The following is a 20,552-nucleotide window of genomic DNA, read 5'->3' on the forward strand; positions in this document are numbered from 1 at the left end:
ACAGTGTGATGTTTTCATATATGTATGTAATATGGCATTATTAAATCAAATTAATTGACATATATATCCCTTCACTTACTTGACATTTTTTGTGATGACATCTTTGAAATTTACTCTCTTATTTTGAAATACACAGTACATTATTATTAGCTATGGTCATCCTGCTGTGCAACAGATCTCTAAACCTCCTGTCTAGCTGAAACTGTGTATCCTTTAAACAGTAACTCCACATTCTCTTACTCCTCCCCACCCAAGCCCCCCATCCCTGTTATCCCTTTGATAACCACCATTCTATTCTCCAATTATATGGATGAATCTTTTTTAGATTCCACATACAAATGAGATCATGTAGTATTTACCTTTCTGTGCATGACTTATTTCACTTAGCATAACCTCTGCTAGATTCATCCATCTTGTCCCAAATGACAGAATTTCATCTTTTTAAAGAATAAGTAATAATTCATTTTGTGTACTGTATTTTCTGTATCCAACTATTGATAGTCAAGTTGATTCCCTATCTTGACTACTGTGAATAACACTGCAATGAACATGGGAGTGCAGGTATCTCTTTGGCATACTCAATAATTTCCCTTGTAATACCCAGTAGTGGGATTGCTAGATCATATGGTAGTTCTATCTTTAGTTTTTTGAGGAAATTCCATACTTGTTTTGATAATGGCTGAACCATTTACATTACCACCAACAGTATGCAAGTGTTCCGTATTCTCTACATCCTCTCCAGTGGTTATCTTTCATCTTTTTGATAAAAGCCATTCTAGCGGATATAAATAGATATCTTGTCATGGTTTTAAATTGCATTTTCCTAATGATTAGTTCATTTTTTAAATGAACCTGTTGGCCATTTGGATGAGTTCTTTTGAGAAGTGTTTGTTCAGGTCCTTTGACCACTTTTAAATTGGGTTGTTTGTTTTCTTACTATTGAGTTATTTCAGTTCCTTGTATATTTTGTATATTAACCCTTTACTAGATATATCAGCTATCTGAAAAGAAAGTTAAGAAAATAATCCCATTTACAATAGCAACCGAAAAAAAAAAATAAAAACTTAAATGTAAAAATTTAAATGTAAATTTAAATCAGAAGGTAAAAGACTTATATACTGAAGACTATAAAACACTGATGAATGAAATTGAAGAAAACACAAATAAATTGAAAAATATCCCATCTCAATGGACTGAAATAATTAATATTGTTAAAATATCCACACTACCAAAAATAATGTACAGATTCAATGCAATCCCTATAAAAATTTCAAGGTCATTTTTCAAAAATGGAAAAATCAATCCTAAAATTTTATAGAACCACAATATGCCCCAGATAACCAAAGCAATCTTGAGCAAAAAGAACAAAGCTGGAGGCATCATACTACCTGACTTCAAAATGTATTATAAAAGTGATTATAATTAAAACAGCATAGTACTGGCATAAAAACAGACACATGAACCTATGGGACAGGACAGAAAGCTCAGTAATAAACTCATGCCTTCATGGTCAATTGATTTTTTACAAAAGTGCCAAGAACCCATAATGGAGAAAAAACATTCTATTCAAGAAATGGTTCTAGGAAAACTAGTTATCCACATTCAGGAAAAAATGAAATTAGACCCCTATCTTACACTATGCCCCTAAATAAACTCAAAATGATTAAAGACTTAAAGTTGTAAAACTGCTAGAAGAAAGCATATAGGAAAAGCTCCAGGACATTTGTTTGGACAACGATTTTTTGGATGTAACCCCAAAATCTCAAGTAACAAAAGTGGGGTTGCACCAAATCAAGAAGCTTCTGCACAGCAGAAGAAATGATGAACAAAGAGACAACCCATGCAATGAGAAAAATATTTGCAAACCATGGGTCTTTACAAGTGGAAGAGGGAGGCAGGAGAGTGAGCAAGTCATGCAGAGGAGATAGAATTCAGCCAGCTCTTGGTTGTTGTTGGCTTTGGAGTTTAAAGGAGGCCCAGATGCAAGGAATTCAGATGAACCTGGAAAAGGCAAGGAAATAGATTCTCCCCTAGAGACTCCAGAAAAACAGTACCCTGCTAACATCTTTGTTCTTTTTATTGTATTTATTTATTTATTTATTTATTTATTTATTTTGAGACAGTCTTGTTTGGTCACCTAGGCTAGAATGCAGTGGCATTATGTCGACTCACTGCAACCTCCACCATGGGTTCAAGTGATTCTCCTGCCTCAGCTTCCCGAGCAGCTGGGACTACAGGTGCATGCCACCACATCTGGCTAATTTTTATATTTTTAATAAAGACAGGGTTTCACAGTGTTGGCCAGCTGGTCTCGAACTCCTGACCTCAAGTGATCAGCCCACCTCGGCCTCCCAAAGTGCTGGAATTATAGGCATTAGTCACCATGCCCAGGCCCTCCTGACATCTTGGTTTTACCCCAGGGAGATTCATGTTAGACTTTTGACTTCTAGAACTGTAAGATAATAAATTTGTGCTTTTTAAATGACTAAGTTTATGAGGATTTGCCAAATCAACAATAGGGAACTAATAGAGCGCTTTTTCATGCCTTTTTTCTCGTCTAGAATAAGAAAGCTCTCTGTATCTCCTTCTGAAGGGAACGTCTGCTGTAAGAGGGAGTGCTTTTCACTGCAACCTCACTCCTCTCCTTTGCTGATGTATGTACCAAAGTATAACCTTTCTGCAAAAATGAAATGCCATGCAAGAAATAAAAATGTTTGAGAACTAGCCCATTTGTCAGTAGGAGTCTAAAACTTTATACCGAGAATCCTAAATCCAATAACTAACAAGTGACTTGAGGCACTCATAACTTCATTATAAAAGGTTATTTGCATGACAAATTAATACTGTAGTAACAGTAGCTGCCAATGCTAAAGCTAAAGCAAGAACTTAAATGCCACAAACATGCAGATCATTGGCCTGGTTGATGGGACAGGGCAACTTTGGCCTTAAGTATTTTTTTGGCAAATTAACATATTTGCATTTTTGCCTCAAGCTATTTAAATATTTTAGGATTCCATTATTTATAGAAAGCATAATGGGGGAACTCTCCAGAGTTACTAAAGGTTAAACCAGATAAAAAGTGAAAGTATCCAGAGAATAAAATAACTTTCTAGATATCTTGTGTACACATGTCCAACGAAAAAGGACAATTTATTTCCACATATGGTAGGAATTTCAGATTCCTTCAGAAAATTTCAGATTAGCTGTTTATATTTAGGAGTCTTAATTAAGCTGTAGGTTATCACTTACAAAAAAATGTGAAATCAGGGTAAAAGAAAAATGTTATTTTTTACCCAAGAACAGAGTAGGTCCTCACTTCATTGCCTCACGAGATAAAATTTTAATTGTCTATGACTTGAACGTTATCAGATATTGATAGCTGGGCCTTAATGGGAACACTTCATTTTGTTGTTCTAGATTAGTTGCTTTGATACAAAATGCTATACATTAGAATTTAATGTGATCTGCATGAAGTCTAGATGAAAAAGGATTAAGGCAAAAGACAAGAATGAGAAAGAATTCCTGGTCAAAGGAGCTTGTTTCATTTTGGTGGCTGTCCCCATTTGGGCTCCCATAAATGTACTGCCAGGTCTATTGGGAGCAGAAACATTGAGCTTGGGCAGTCGATTAACCACAGCATCCCAACACTCCATGAATCATACTCCCATTACCCAATACTCCATGAATCATACTCCCATTACCCAACAAGGAAACACTGTCTAAGAAAGGCCCCTGGTGCCCTGCGTAATTCAGTTCAAATGCCCCCATAATTCAGTTATCTCCATCTGTCCCTGCCCTTGACATGTGGGGATTATTACAATTCAAGGTGAGATTTGGGTGAGGACACAACCAAACCATCTCAGGCATTTAGGTTGATTCCATGTCTTTGCCATTGTGGCTAGTGCTGCAATGAACACACACATGCATGTATCTTTATAATAGAATGATTTATATTCCTTTGGGTATATATCCAGTAATGGGATTGCTGGGCTAAATGGTATTTCTGCTGCTAGGTCTTTGGGAAATCACCACACTGTCTTCCACAATGGTTGAACTAATTTACACTCCCATTAACAGTGTAAAAGTGTTCCTTTTTCTCCACAACCTTGCCAGCATTTGTTTTTTGACTTTTTAATAATAGCCATTATGACTGACATTAGATGGTATTTCATTGCAGTAAGAACGTTCACTTACTTTCCTGTTCCATATCTGAAAGGAAGTTTAGATGAAATAATGCCCGTTTTTCCTACCAAGTACATTGTATGTAACCGTAAATCATCAAAGAACCACTGTCCAGACCTAGAACATATGTGGACATCACGAGAAATAAAAAAAGAAATATTCGATCATGTGTTGGATTTTTTTTAGGGTTAATATAAAGGCAGATGTCCAAAGTTAGGGATTCTTTCAATGTTTTCCTATTTCCACTTCTCTTGCTCCTACATTGGCTCTGTGTTTTATAAATCTTCTTTTTCATAATACAGATTCATTGACCTGCAGGATAATAGATTTATATATATATATATGTGTGTGTGTGTGTGTGTGTGTGTGTGTGTATAATCTATTACATATATTTAATATGTATATATTGTACCTAACAGAGTTGGCTCCTTGCCTATATTTATCAAACGTTCTTCCCCCGACTCTCATCAGTCCTTCCCCAAACAAGAAGTTTAACAAAAAGAGACTAGGGGCTTCTTTAGCTCGCTTGTCCCTACCATCCCACAGGACCTGAATATGAGTCCTGTCCAGGAGCAGTGGTGAACTGGAACAGAGCAAATATAGTACCCGCAGCGAATGATGAAAGAGGATTGGGTCAGAATTGAAAACTCTAAATAACTGATGTAGCTTATACATTTATTACTTTAGCTTATCACAGTTATCCCAGAAGATGTGAAATAAAATCAGAGAAAAGAGAATTTTAAACAGACATTCACATAATAGTTCATACGGACATGCAGACTGCTGACCAGGCACAAAATTCTGGCAGGCAGGACTGGGAGCAAGAGGTAACTGGCATTATTTAAGAAAGGACTGAACAGTGTATTCAGAAAAGAAAAAAAAAAAAGTAAGTGGCCTAGGGAAAAGAGAGGCTTTGTTCTGACTAATCCTTTTTGTTCACCACACACCCAACCTGCTAGCAGTTTCAACATAATTTTACTAAATACAACATTCACCCTGCTTTCTGTATTCTATTGATTTACTTAATAAAAACAAACCTGCTTTGTGGTTCTTAGCTACACAGAACTAACCAGAGGTCCCAGTCTTTTTAGAAGATATAGCGTAAATTCAGAATGTCAAATTTCTAAAAATTGATTGCTATCCACAGGATAGGAAAATCTCAATTTGTACTTGAATTTTTAAAAATGTATCATGATCACACAGCTATCAGAGAGGAATAAAGATTAAAAACACTGAAGTAACATGTAGAGGGCAGGAAAGAAAGCCCATCTGTTTTCAGTCCAGTAAGTGATGAATGTGCAACAGAGAGGCATGAACTAAAAGAGCTTTGACAAAAGAATTTTCCTTTTTCAAAGTTAAAAGAAAGTTTAATTCCCTTTTAAATAATAGAATCTTCTTTTTCCAATTGATTTTTTTTTTACTTCCAACTTTTATTTTAAGTTCAGGGGTACACGTGCAGGATGTGTAGGTTTGTTACATAGATAAACATGTGCTATGATGGTTTACTGTACAGATTATTCCATCACCCAGGTATTAGGCACAGCATCCATTAGCTGTTCTTCCTGATGTTCTCCTTCCTCTCATCCCCCATCCTCCAACAGGTCCCATGTGTGTTATTCTCCCCCTCGTGACTATGTGTTCTCATCACTCAGGTCCCACTTATAAGTGAGCACATGTAGTATTTGGTTTTTGGTTCCTGCATTAGTTTGCTAAGGATAATAACCTCCAGCTTCATCCATGTTCATGCAAAGAACATGATCTCATTCCTTTTTAAGCCTGTATATTATTCTGTGGTATACATTTACCACGTCTTCTTTATTCAGTCTATCATCGATAGGCGTTGTATTAATCTGGTCTCATGCTGTGAATAAAGACCCAAGGCTGGGTAATTTATAAAGAAAGAGGCTTAATTGACTCATAGTTCCACATGGCTAGGGAGGGCTAACAGTCATGGTGGAAGGTGAATGAGGAGCAAAGTTATGTCTTACATGGTAGCAGGCAAGAGAGCTTGTGCAGGGTAACTCCCATTTATAAAACCACGAGATCTTGTGAGACTTATTCACTACCATGAGAACAGTATGGCAGCAAATGCCCCCATAATTCAGTTATCTCCATCTGTCCCTGCCCTTGACATGTGGGGATTATTACAATTCAAGGTGAGATTTGGGTGAGGACACAACCAAACCATCTCAGGCATTTAGGTTGATTCCATGTCTTTGCCATTGTGGCTAGTGCTGCAATGAACACACACATGCATGTATCTTTATAATAGAATGATTTATATTCCTTTGGGTATATATCCAGTAATGGGATTGCTGGGCTAAATGGTATTTCTGCTGCTAGGTCTTTGGGAAATCACCACACTGTCTTCCACAATGGTTGAACTAATTTACACTCCCATTAACAGTGTAAAAGTGTTCCTTTTTCTCCACAACCTTGCCAGCATTTGTTTTTTGACTTTTTAATAATAGCCATTATGACTGACATTAGATGGTATTTCATTGCAGTTTTGATTTGTATTTCTCTAATGATCAGTGATGTTGAGCTGTTTTTCACATGATTGTTTACCACATGTGTGTCTTCCTTTGAGAAGTCTCTATTCATGTTCTTTGCCCACTTTTTAATGGGGTTGTTTAGTTTTCTCTTATAAATTTAAGTTCTTTATAGATGCTGGATATTAGACCTTTGTCAGATGGATAAAGTGCAAAAAAACTTTCTCCCGCTCTGTAGGTCGTATCCACTCTGTTGATAGTTTGTTTTCCTGTGCAGAAGCTTTCTAGTTTAATTAGATCCCATTGGTCAATTTTTGCTTTTGTTGCAATTGTTTCTAGTATCTTGATCACGAAACTTTGCCCGTGCTTATGTCCTGAATGGCATAGTCTAGGTTTTCTTCTATGGTTTTTATAGTTTTGGGGTTTAATTTAAGTCTTAATGCATCTTGAGTTGACTTTTGTATATGGTGTAAGGAAAGGATCCAGTTTTAATTTTCTGCATATGGCTAACCAGTTCTCCCAGTATAATTTATCAAATAGGGAATCTTTTCTCCATTGCTTTTGCCAGGTTTGTCAAAGATCCGATAGCTGTAAGCGTGTGGCCTTATTTGTAGGTTCTCTATTGTATTCCATTGGTCTATGTGTCTGCTCTTGTACTTGTACAATGCTGTTTTGGTTACTGTAGCCTTGTAGTATAGTTTGAAGTTGGGTAACGTGATGCCTCCAGCTTTTTTCTTTTTGCTTAGGATTGCCTTGGTTATTTTAGCTCTTTTCTGGTCCTATGAATTTTAAAATAGTTTTTCTAATTCTGTGAAGCATGTCAATGGTAGTTTAATGGGAGTAGCATTGAATCTATAAATTGCTTTGGGCAGTGTGGCCATTTTCATGATACTGATTCTATCCATGAGCATGGAATGTTTTTCCATTTGTTTGTGTCATCTCGGATTTCTTTGAACAATGGTTTGTAGTTCTTCTTAAAAAGGTCCTTCATTTCTCTTGTTAGCTGTTTTCCTAGGTATTTTATTCTTTTTGTGGCAATTGTGAATGGGAGTTAGTTTGTGATCTGGCTCTCAGCTTGCCTGTTGTTTGTGTATAGGAATGCTAGCAATTTTTGCTCATTGATTTTGTATCCTCAGACTTTGCTGAAGTTGCTTATCAGCTTAAGAAGCTTTTGATCTGAGACAATGGGATATTCTAGGCATAGGATCATGTAATCTGCAAACAGGGATAGTTTGACTTCCTCTCTTCCTATTTGAATACACTTTATTTCTTTCTCTTGCCTGATTGCCTGGTCCAGAACTTCCAATACTATGTTGAATAGTAGTGGTGAGAGAGGGCAAACTTGACTTGTGCCAGTTTTCAAAGGGAATGCTTCCCCTTGAAAGGTTTTGCCCATTCACTATGGGCTGTGGGTTTGTCATATATGGCTCTTATTATTTTGAGGTATGTACCTTCAAGATCTAGTTTATTTAGAGTTTTTAATATGAAGGGAAGTTAATTTTTATCAAAGGCCTTTTCTGCATCTATTGAGATAATCATGTGTTTTTCGTCTTTAGTTCTGTTTATGCGATGAATTACATTTATTGTTTTGTGTATGTTGAACCAGCTTGCATCTCAAAGATGAAGCCAACTTGATCATGGTGGATAAACTTTTTGATGTGCTACCGGATTCAGTTTGCCAGTATTTTGTTGAGGATTTTTGCATTGATGTTTATACAGGATAATGGCCTAAACTTTCCTTTTTTTGTCATATCTCTGCCAGGTTTTGGTATCAGAATAATGCTGGCCTCATAGAATAAGTTAGAGAGCAGTCCCTCCTTTTCAATTTTTTGGAATAGTTTCAGTTGGAGTGGTACCAGCTATTCTCGGTACCTCTGGTAGAATTCAGATGTGAATCCAACTGGTCCTGGGGTCCTGGGCTTTTTTTTTTTTTTTTTTGGTAGGCTATTTATTACTGTTTCACTTTCAGAACTCTCTATTGGTCTATTCAGGGATTCAATTTCTTCCCGATTCAGTCTTTGGAGGGCGTATGTGCCGGGAAAGTATCCATTTCTTCTAGATTTTCTAGTTTATGTGCACAGAGGTGTTTATAGTTTTCTCTGATGGTTGTTTGTATGTCTGTAGGGTCAGTGGTAATATTCCCCTTATCATTTCTAATTGTGTTTATTTGAATCTTCTTTATGTTTTCTTTATTAGTCTAGCTATCAGTCTATCTCTTTTATTACTTTTTTCCAGCAAAAGCAGCTCCTGGATTCGTTGATTTTTGAAGGGCTTTTCATGTCTCTCTTTCAATTCAGCTCTGATGTTGGTTATTTCTGCTAGCTTTCAGGTTTGTGTGCCCTTGGTTCTCTAGTTCTTTTAACTGTGATGTTAGGTTGTTAACTTGAGATCTTTCTAGCTTTTTGGTATGGGTATTTAGTGAGTAAATTTCTCTCTTAACGGCTTTAGCTGCATCCCACACATGCTGGTACATTGTATCTTTGCTCTCATTAGTTTCAAAGAACTTCTTGATTTCTGCAATGATTTCATTATTTACCCAAAAGTCATCCAGGGGCAGGTTGTTCAATTTCAGTGTAGTTGTGTGGTTTTCTGTGAATTTCTTAATTTTGAGTTCTAATTTGTGCTGTGGTCCAAGAGACTGTTAGGATTTCAGCTCTTTTGCATTTGCTGAGGAGTGTATTACTTCTGATTATGTGATCAATTTTAGAGTAAGTGCCATGTCGTGGTGAGAGGAATATATGTTCTGTTGTTTTGGGGTGGAGAGTTCCGTAGTTATCTATCAGGTCAACTTGATCCAGACCTGAGTTCAGGCCCTGAATATCTTTGTCAATGTTCTGTCTCAATTATCTGCCTAATATTGTCAGTGAGGAGTTAAAGTCTCTCACTATTATTGTGCGGGAGTCTAAGTTTCTTTTAAAATCTCTAAGAACTTGCTTTATGAATCTGGGTGCTCCTGAACTGGGTGTGTATATATTTAAGATAGCGCTTCTTGTTGAATTGAAACCTTTACCATTATGTAATGCCCTTTTTGTCCTTTTGATCTTTGTTAAAGTCTGTCTTATCAGAAACTTGGATTGCAATTCCTGCTTTCTTCTGTTCTCCATTTGCTTGATAAATTTTCCTCTATCCTTTTATTTTGATCCTCTGTGAGGCTTAAGATCCGTATAGATGGATCTTGATTCTTTATCCAGCTTGCCATTCTGTGTCTTTTAATTGGGGCATGTAGCTCATTTACATTTAATGTTAGTATTGTTTTGTGTAGATTTGATCCTGTCATCATGATGCTAGCTGATTATTTTGCAGACTAGTTTATGTGGTTACTCCATAGTGTCACTAGTCTGTGTACTTCAGTGTGTTTTCATAATGGCTGGTGACGGTTTTTCTTTCCATATTTAGTGCTTCCTTCAGAAGCTCTTGTAAGGCAGAGATTTAACATCCCGCTGACAACATTAGGCAGATCATTGAGACAGCGTTTGCCTGCCTCAGCATTTGCCTGTCTGAAAAGTATCTTATTCCTCCTTCACTTATAAAGCTTAGTTTGGCTGGATATGAAATTCTGGGTTGGAAATTCTTTTCTTTTTTTTTTTTTTGTTTTGTTTTGTTTTGTTTTGTTTTCCGTACAAACTTAGGGCTCTTTATTCAGGCAATAAAATAAGGTAGAGTAAAGTGGGAGGGCTACACCATCACCATGGCAACAGAAAGTCTTAAAAATGTAAAATCCCTCAACTTCTGTTGGACAGACTCTTCCTAGCTCAGAAGAAACACATTTTAACAGGCTGAGAACAAGGCCAGGCAGCCTGGCCAAGGTGTGAAAGAGTGGCTGGACATGCAGCCTCTGGTCAGGCCTGGAAGTGCTCAGTGAGAACTTCCAGCAGCTCCTGCTTCTTCAGCCCGTATGCCTCTTTCAGCATGGGCACAGTGAACTTGCCCAGCATGCCCTTGCAGATATCGGCCTTCAGCTCCTCTTCTGAATACTTCACCTTGGGCCTTTTGCTTCCAAAAATCTTCATTATTGTGTTTTCTCTTGGTAAATTTCCCTTCAGGATTGTAATCTGGTGGGTAAACAAGCTCCTTAAACTCAGCCACCAGGGAACCCAGTCTTTTAATCATTGCTTCAACCTTGAGCAATGTCAGGTCCACTGCTTGTTCAGCCTCAATCAAATCCAAGGCCAAGGCCTCCAGGTTCCTGAAGTGCTGCTGCAGCCCGGGGTTCTCAAAGTTGTCACTTCTGTATGTGAAACGGAGCTTCTGAATGACAGCCTTCATCTTGTCCACCTGCTCCGGAGTTGCTATGACTTTTTCAGTAAAGGACATCTTCCTTTTATCATCAGCAAAGGATAAAAAGACAAGCTGGAATCCTAGAGGAGTCACCTGAATTTTCTGGTCCTCCATCCTCTTCCTGTGACACTAAAGCCACAAAATAAGGAGAGATGTTCCTGTGGGGTGTGTATCTGCGCGATGCTACAACCTCCTTCTCCAGACACTTTATGTGCAGGGCACCAAACAGGGTTGAGCTCGCAATCACCAGCAACTCCTTGGGGCACATGAACAGGGATGGCCTCAGGTAATTGTGCTTCTTCAGCATTACCAAGGGTCTGAAACCCATGAGCATCAAACCTGGATCATCAAACTGTTTTAGCTCTTCTGTTTCCTCTTTCTCCATTATAATCTGAGACTCCCATAGATCTGAGATCTCTTGGTATCGCTAGGCAGAAGCAAACTGCTTGTATTTGTGTTAAATGTCCGGGTCTTGATTTTCACTGGTTCATTTTTTTCCCAATAGAGCTTTATTGGAGAAGGCCTTCTGGACCAGATTATAAATGCCCAGAGATCACTATATCTTTGATGAGCTTCAGCTTTAACCTGCTGAGTGCTTGCTTCCTAGTCTCCTTGGCATGAACCTTCTGCAACAGGTCTTTTAGCTTGCTGGATTCTTCAAAGTGAATGCTGAGGTCCTCATCCTCTCCTATGCTGGTGATATCTCCATAGAACAAGGATATGTTAAAGCACCCGGGTTTCTTCAGGTGCATCAAGTGAAGGAAGATGCCTGTATCTCGGAGATCACTGGCTTTGGTCCTGGCCCAGCTGGCTTTGGTCCTGGCCTGGCTGGCTTTGGCACTGTCATTGCCATGGGGGTTGTCTTCATTGGTGAACAGCATGATCTGCTTATGACTCATCATGAACTGGACATCACTAAAGAGGTTGACACAGACCCACAGCACTTCACTGAATGAGTCATCAGATCTGTAGTCCCTCAAGTCTTGGAAACATGTTTGTTCCTGCTGCCCCTTAAACTGATCAAACTCTAGAATTCATTTTGCACCTGGATTTTCCAACTCCTGTAAGACATAAATATTTCACTGAACCTTTGTCTTTCTCTGTACCATAGAACACCACTGCCAAGAGATCTCAATCACTGTTTATGATCTTACTGGTGTACACACTTTGCATACACTGGGATGCTCATGTCAAAGGGAGTCAACTCGTCTTCACTCTGAGATTCAAACATAGCCCTGGAAGCATCAACCACAAAAACCAAACTATCTCTTCCTGAATACTTATAGTCTCCACTTGCTTCAAGGTTCTCTTCTTGTTCTTCTTTGCTTCTTCATCGCCCTCAGTTTTGTAATGTGACTCCCACCTTTACATGTTGGCTGCTTCTCACTTTGGTGCAGGAAAGTGACCGACTTGGACCAGAAATTCTTTCCTTTAAGAATGTCGAATATTGACCCCCAATCTCTTCTGGCTGTAGAGTGTCTTCTGAGAGGTTCACTGTTATTCTCTTGGGCCTCCCTTTGCAGGTGACCTTGCCTTTCTCTTTGGCTGCCCTTAACATTTTTTGTTTCATTTCGACCTTAGAGAATCTGACGATTATGTATCTTGGGAATAACCTTTTCATGGAGTATCTTACTGGAGTTCTCTGCATTTCTTGAATTTGAATGTTGACCTGTGTTGCCAGGTTGAGGAAGTTCTCCTGGATGATATCCTGAAGTATGTTTTCCAAATTGGTTCCATTCTCCCCGTCTCTTTCACGTACCCCAATCAGTCATAGATTTGGTCTCTTTACACAATCCCATAGTTCTTGGAGGTTTTTGTTCATTCCTTCACAGTCTTTTTTATCTATTCTTTTCTGCCAGTCTTATTTCAGAAAGACAGTCTTCAAGCTCTGAAATTCTTTCCTCCACTTGGTCTATTCTGCTATTAATACTTGTGATTGCACTGTGAAGTTCTTATATTGTGTTTTTCAGTTCTATCATGTTCTTCTCTAAACTGGCTATTTTGACTGTCAGCTTCTGCATTGTCTTATTATGACTTTTAGATTCTTTGTGTTGGGTTACAACACACTCCTTTAGCTCAGAGATGTTCATTTTTATCCACATTCTGAAACCTACTTCTGTCATTTCAGCATCTCAGCCTTAGCCCTGTTTTAAGCCCTTGCTGCAGAAGCACTGTAGTCATTTAGAAGAAAAGAGGCACTCTGGTTTTTTGAGTTTTTGACATTTTTTAGCTGATTCTTTCTCATCGTTGTGGGCTTCTCTACCTTTGATCTTTGAGGTTGCTAACAATTAGATGGGATTCTCATAGGGATTTTTTCTTGTTGTTGTTTTCTGTTTTGTTTTGTTTTGTTTTGTTTTGTTTTTCTTTTAACAGTCTGACCGCTGTTCCATAGGGCTGCTGTGGTTTGCTGGGGGTCTGCTCCAGACCCTAGTTATCTTGGTTTTTCCTGTACCTGGAGGTATCACCAGTGAAGTCTGAGAAACAGCAAAGATGGCAGCCTGCCTCTTCCTCTGGAAGCTCCATCCCAGGGGGTTACTGACCTGTTGCCAGGCCAAACACACTTGTAAGAGGTGCCTGAAGACCTTGTTTGGGAGGTCTCACCCAGTCAGGAGAAATGTGATCTAGTACCTGCTTAAAGAAGCAGTCTGGCTGCTTTTCGATAGAGCAGCATGCTGTGTTGGGGATCTCTTCATCCTCCAATCAGACTGGGAACCCCAAGGCCCACAGGCTGGACTGGCTAAGATGCTTGAACAGCCAAGGTAGTGGCATGCCCCACCCCCAGCGCACTGCATCCCAGGGAGAGATAAGAGCTCTGGCCATACCGTATGTGCAGGTTGAGGTAGCTGGAGGCCCAGCTGGAAGTTCTCACCCAGTGAGGGGGAATGGATTGAGGTCCCGCTTACAGAAGTAATCTGGCCACATTCTGGCAAAGCAGCTATGCTGCACTGGGGAAACTCTTCCTCATCCAGACCATTGGACGTTCCAAAGTCCACAGGCTGAAACAGCTGAGTCAACCAAACAGCAGAGATGGCAGCCTGCCCCTCCCCTCAGGGCCCCATTTCTTCTCAGGCAGGCACCCTGTTGCTGCAGGCTGGCTGAAATTCCAAACCAGTGGGTCTTGTCTTGTGAGGTGCCATGGAAGTGGGATCCACAGACCAACGCTGCTTCGCTCCTTGGATTTAGCTCCCTTCCTAGGGTTATGTACGGACACCATGCATTGCCTGGGCTGCAGACACCTTTGTTGGGGATCCCAGGACTGGAGTATGTAAAGTTCCTGGATCTTGGTGCATGCCTGAGCAGCTTCTCTGCCAAGACTCCACACAGCTCTGTGTGTTGGACCCAAGGCCCTGGTGGTGTGGGCTCATGAGGGGATCTCCTGATTCGCAGGTTGCAAAGATAATTGGGAGAAGCATGATTTCCCAGGGTTGCACAATCACTCACTGCTTCCCTTGGCTGGGGGTGGGGATTCCCTTGGCTCTGTGTCACACCCAGGTGGGCCATCACCCTACCCTGCTTTTCTTCCTTCTCCATGATTCGGATTGTTTCCCTGATCAATCCCAATGTGGGTAGCTCGACAATTCAGTTGAAGGTGCTGTATCCACTCACCCCAGTTCATAACCAAGTCTTATCACTTGTTAATCTCCTAAGTAACCCAGATGTATCTACTTTATTCTACTTTGACCACCACAAACCTTAGGCCAAGCTGTCATCATCTTGTCTGGGCTCCTGCACCAGCCATCCGATCTATTCTTAGTAACCCAGTTAACTTTTTCTATACTCTTATTTCAAGTGAACAAAAAAAAAAAAAACCTTCATAGAAGTAACCTAGTTACATTTAACCAAATTAAATAAAAAGCATTTTAACCAAAACCAAATAAATATATATATATATATGTGTGTGTGTGCTTAAATTGCTTCAAAGATAATGAGCTCTTATGTTGCTATAGTTCCGTATATTCTTTATAGTAAATCCTACAAGATTTGCTCACTTTTTGCTACCAACCCCCAGTACTAAATAAGCTATTTGTGGGTCTCACTCTACTAGATTTTCATATAGAGGATAGTGTATGTGTCCTAGGTAGTGGTCATAGATATTGCTTCCAATGTTGCTGATTTCAGTAGCATAAAGAAGACATAGCCCAGTAAATGGAAGTGCAAAGGAGAATGAAATTTTTAATAGCTTTGCTCTCTTAGTGCTTTGTCTGTAAGAATCACTGTTGCAGTTGACATTTGTTGCCATTTTGCTTTTTCATTTTGAATTGTGGAGCCAGACTGTGTCTCTGTGTTGAGGGGAGGAGAAGGAATGACCTCAGAAATGTCAGAATTATTACTAATGGCAGCCTTTAAGCTTGGATAGGTGGGCAATAGTGCTTGATTAATCTGCTTAAATGCTGACTGTAGAGAAGGGACCTGAAACAATAATGGGAAGCTATTTAAAATTTGGAAGAGGCAAAGTATGTGATAGGAAAGATGTGACTTATTTTCAAGTACAGGCCATGTGGTATGGTAGCAGCAGATGCCTAAGGAATAAGGGCAGCGTCTGAGCAGAGCTAAATGTAACCTCACGTCTGTCATTTCCTACTTGTGACATTGGGCAGGGTCCACAATCCCTCTGAGCCATCACCTTTCTTGCATGTAAAATGAAATCATACCACCCACTCAAGGGGCTGTTGAGAAGATTAATGAGATTGTGTATACAAAATTCCAGCCACCATAGATGCCAGTTTGTTTTTTTCTCCCTTGCTTCTATTTTAATATTGCAGGTAATTTACACTAACAGGTGATCAAGGACTAGACCTAAGGCTCCTTCCAAGAGACTAGCCCACCTCACAGACCTTGAAGAGAGAGTGTAATTCACTGCAGAGGACTTGCTCCCACTTATTCCTGCTAAACAAGTTCCTAGAGAGGTTTGAATAGACATTGGAGACAGTCAGTGGTACTTGTCCTTATGCAATGCTGTCAGATGAATTTTTCTATCTGATGAAGATTGGTCCGAGGCCAGCTTCTTGACCTCAGGTTGCAAGTGGTGATTAGGAGCAGTTGTTCATGACAACTTGTGTTCTTGCACATGGCTCACAACCAAGGGTAAAACAGCCTCCAGACTGTATATCCCAGAAATAAATCTAGGTATTTCTACTCAGACTAATTTTTCTCTAAGGGGACACTGGAGCTTTTCTGGGACTGAGCCACCCATCTGGCTTCATTTCAGGAAAGGCAGAAGGCCTTATGCTGAATGCTTACTCAAGACCTAAGACAGCCAAGGCAAATAGACTTAACGTGCTTGACAACTAATCTACTGGTGGTGAATGCCTCGCTAGATGGCTGTAGAATTCCCAGTCCTCTTCTGGGCTCAGCATTAATTGTGTGACTCGATCAGTAATGATGTCTCCCATACGTACTGTGGAGGGTTGTCAAGGCACACATGACAGAATTGGAAACCTCATTATCTGGGGATCCTCAAAGTTCTACTTTAGTTCAATAAGGACACTGGCTGTTATTCAAGACCTGGTCTTAGCCACACACACAAACCATAGTGTCATGACTGAGTAACTCCTTGAGCTGGGTAACAACACCATGAACACAATATACAAAAACAACCTCAATTTTTTATCAGTGTCTCAAAAGCTTCCAGACCCACTAACAATTTTGAATGTCACTAGGGATATGTGTTCTGTATACTATCTAGTCCCTCACAACCTGGTGATTCTGGGAACTCAGAGACTTTCCTAGCATCACTTGAAATCACTGAAAGCCAAGGCTAACCCTGGTGCTTTTATCATCACTTCCAGCAGCCTCCCTCAGGTAGGAACACACTGGAGTACAAAAGAAAACAAAATGTACTGTTCCTGACAGAAATCCCAGGACTTTGAAATATTTAGACTTTTTAAGCCCAAAGACCACCTGTCTTCCAGCTTGCTGCTTGAGCTATTGATCTTCTGCCAGGTACATGTATTCATGATCAGTCAAAGATGTCATCCCATGGAGAATTTAATGAAAGAAATCTACAGAAGGGCTCCATCTACCCATCTATTGTTTTCCTCCTTGTCCAGAGGAGAAGCAAGGATGCACATCTGTGCAGCGAGCACCAGGTGTTAAATAAAATCATTATCTAAAACCAATACTTTCCCATGGACTCCAGGATTGCAGTATTAGCACAAGTGAACTATAATTTACACCAAACAAGGATTCCTGAAAAACATAACTAGCCAGAATCATGAAAAGTGATAAAAGATCTTTTTATTATGGCCACATTGAGTACATATTGGACTGCTCAGACGTTTCTGATCATGATTCCATTAGGCTATTACATAATCTGAATGTTGGGTGATATTGTTATTCTTGCTCTCCTGACTCATCAAAAACTACAGTGCCAGCCCCACCATGAAGACATCAACCTGATACCCATGTCAGAAAGTATGTGTTTCACTTTACCTTGGCAGAATCTTGGGACACAGAGGTCCGTCTGTGTCCTTTGAACCAGTGGAGTTCTGGATTGGAAACCCCAGTTCTCCATCTCGCCCACCTGTCTCTAATTCTATACTTTTCACATGTTTTTAATCTGGTAACTCTTTTTGCTTTGTCTTTCAAGTGAAATTTTACCAAGAATCCATTTGTCATTGTTGTTTTTGTTTTCCAGTACTGCCATAACAAAGTACTACAAATTAGGTGGCCTAAACAACAGAAATGTATTGTCTCACAGTTCTGGAGGACAGCAGTCTGAGATCAAGGTGTTGGAGGACTGATTCCCTGGAGGGCTGTGAGGGAGAATTTGTTCCATGGCTTTCTCCTAGTTTCTGTGGTTTGCCAACAATCTTTGGCTTTTCTTGGTTTGTGAAATCATCACCCTATCTCTGTCTTGTAGATTCTATGGTATACTCTGTGTGTCTGTGTGTGTGTCCGTCTCTGTGCTCAAATTGTTCCTTTTTCTAAGGAGTCTAGACATATTGGATTGGGATCCTTCCTAATGACCTCACTTTCATTCGATGTTCTACAAAGACCCTCTTTCATAAGCACCAGAGGTTCGGACTTCAATATTTCGAGGGGAACACACTTCAACCCATAACAAATCTCTATTATAAAACATAAAAGTGAAGCTGTTTCCCTTAACATGGGATGGGAAACTAAAGCCCTTTCTCTCTCTTTCATTCGTCCCCCTTTTTCTCTCTTGACATTTCTCTAAAATGCTCTGGGCTACTTAAAACATAGTTTTTAAAATCACCTCTCCAATAAAAATGATATGCAACAATAAAATATTTTAGCAGTTGTCAGAGGTCTAGTATGAGTTAAGTCTTGCATTTACCAATTTAATATTAACTCCAGTCTTAAGGAACCAGTCTTGTGACTTATTGCACTGCAGAGGGCAACTCCTTTAAGAGAGCACAGGAAGGCTGTGAGGGCCCCAGGTGGGGCAGCGTGGGGGGTGGGGTTTGTAAGGGAACTCTCTCTGAGGATTGTGTATCACTGGAGAGAACAAGGTTTTATCCATCAAACTCTCAGCGACAACTCATAAAGTGTTGGTGTCACTTCCTTGGGGAAGCCAAACCTCCTGTGGGCCATTAGCACAGACCATCAGAACCTCAATGAGATGCATGGGTGAGCCAAGAACAGATTTATTTACTGGTCCTCTTCTTTCCTCATGCTGCCAGATCCAGTACCTTCCCAATTACAAAGCCAGAAAGTCAATTCCAAACTCCCTGCATTTTAATTCCTGAAGAACTCAGCTATTCAGTTGCCTGCTACATACACAGAATTTGCCGATCTTGAAAACTGGCAAGACTGCAAAGTATATTGTTCACCTTGGAGCAGCAAAAATCAAGTAGGGAAAACCTGTTAGCTCCAGAAGAGCACCCATTATCAAGGAGGTCCCCACACTCCCAATGTCCCTCTCCTTCACAGTCACATCCTGTGTCTGTATTGCTCTTCAGGCACATTGGTTTCTATTAATTTCTTCATGAAAGCACTGGGGAAGTATCCTTATTTTGTGACTCTTGAGAAATCTGTATTAATGCCATTAACAAGGATACACCAGAAGGGTTCTTCTACCAGAATCCCAGAACACAATCACAAATACCTTTCCAAACGCTTTGCAATCCATCCCAATCATATTAGCAGATAAACTGATTGTCCCATTAGTTCTGCTTTAATGAGGCATATGTGTTCCTAAGAAATAATGCAGTAAAAGCCACAAGACTTATGGGAAAAATGGGTCAGGGAACAACACTCAAATACTTCATCGGTAACATATTTAAAAATAGAGATCTATTAAAACGATACAACATATTTATACATATTAGATGGTTAAGAAGTACATATATACTACAATAAATGGGGCATTTTACTTTGAAAAGGATCTGCAGTTTACTTGTGGAAATTCGCAACAGAAGGAATGCAGCCTATGAGTTACCATGAAGTAGAAGAAAAGTTGTCTGAAATTTGACGGAAAATTGTTCCCTAATATTTCCCAAATTGTTATGTTCAGGTTGTTTCCTAATATATCAATCATATTGGGACAAATTCACGTTTCAAAGCAAGCATGCTAGCAGAACTGATGGTACTTGAAGCCGTATCTTTAATTTACACCATCATCAGAGAAAAAATCAGAACAGCTACCTCACGCTCTCCCAGCCTCTACCTTCAGATGTCCCTTTCCATATTAATCTTCATTTCCATCCTTATTTTCAGCAACTGCTGCCCTCTGCCCTCCCCCACCCCCTCCACCCACCATTCTAAGGCCAGGAAGCAAACCATCTGAGAGATGCAAAGTAACTAACAGTAAACTGTAGAAAAGTCCTCGGAGTGGAAACTGGATTTGGTTCTCCACTTTGTACATACATTTGACTAGCTGGCTACAAAGTTGGTAGCAGAACAACTTCATCAAACTTTTGCAGGGGTTTCAAAAATTGTTAGGTCATTTCTGGGCTGCCTCCGAAGAAAAGAAACATGCTTGAGATGTTGTTCTGAGCTACTCTCCTCAAAGCTCTCTGGAGTATGTACCTTGGGTTTCTGCTCACTTGCATCTTGATCTTCCCTCCTTTTCTGGAACAAGGCTAATATCCCTGTCTCTTCCTTGCTCATCCTTTGCACTCTGCTCCTGACAATGTAGAATGTACCTCTCTCCGTAGCCTTGCTGGGAGCCATGCCAGGCCACACCCCAGCATATCTTGTTGACTTTGTCAAAGTTCCATTTTCACAATGCATCTGCTGGAATGCCAGTCCTTCTTGCTTCACAATTGACTCAAATTATTTGCTCTTCTACTCCACCCAAAAGTGCATCTGCCTAGTTGAACCAACAGTAAGATTACTGAACAGGACATTTCTTTTTGGTCATGATTCCACAAGAAGTTCAATTTTTCAGCCTGCATCATTTTCAGAATATTGTGGGAACTCACTGCATTATTTGAATTGAGTCAACTTAGTAATCACCTTGTAAAAGAAATGGCATATTCATTCTTTCCAAATAATATAACTGTAATGCTATTTTGTAATTTCTGATTATATTAAGATATGAGCATATTTGTTGCAAATAAACTAGAGTGCTATTTTTATTAGTAGTTTGGCTTTAATTAATGTTTGGTAGTATGAATAATTTTAGAATTAAAC

The 20,552-nt window shown here is 39.6% G+C and overlaps 1 protein-coding gene and 1 pseudogene across 1 annotated transcript in view; one reads left to right on the forward strand and one right to left on the reverse strand.

Moving 5' to 3' along the window:
• NKAIN3 (sodium/potassium transporting ATPase interacting 3) overlaps window positions 1–20,552 on the forward strand; it is a 390,601-nt gene that overhangs the window by 266,936 nt on the left and 103,113 nt on the right. The gene's annotated exons all lie outside the window — the stretch shown is intronic.
• On the reverse strand, window positions 10,404–12,323 carry LOC117079115 (annotated as a pseudogene).

Source organism: Trachypithecus francoisi, unplaced genomic scaffold, assembly GCF_009764315.1.
Source record: "Trachypithecus francoisi isolate TF-2019V2 unplaced genomic scaffold, Tfra_2.0 Lachesis_group7, whole genome shotgun sequence".
Classification (NCBI taxonomy): domain Eukaryota; kingdom Metazoa; phylum Chordata; class Mammalia; order Primates; family Cercopithecidae; genus Trachypithecus; species Trachypithecus francoisi.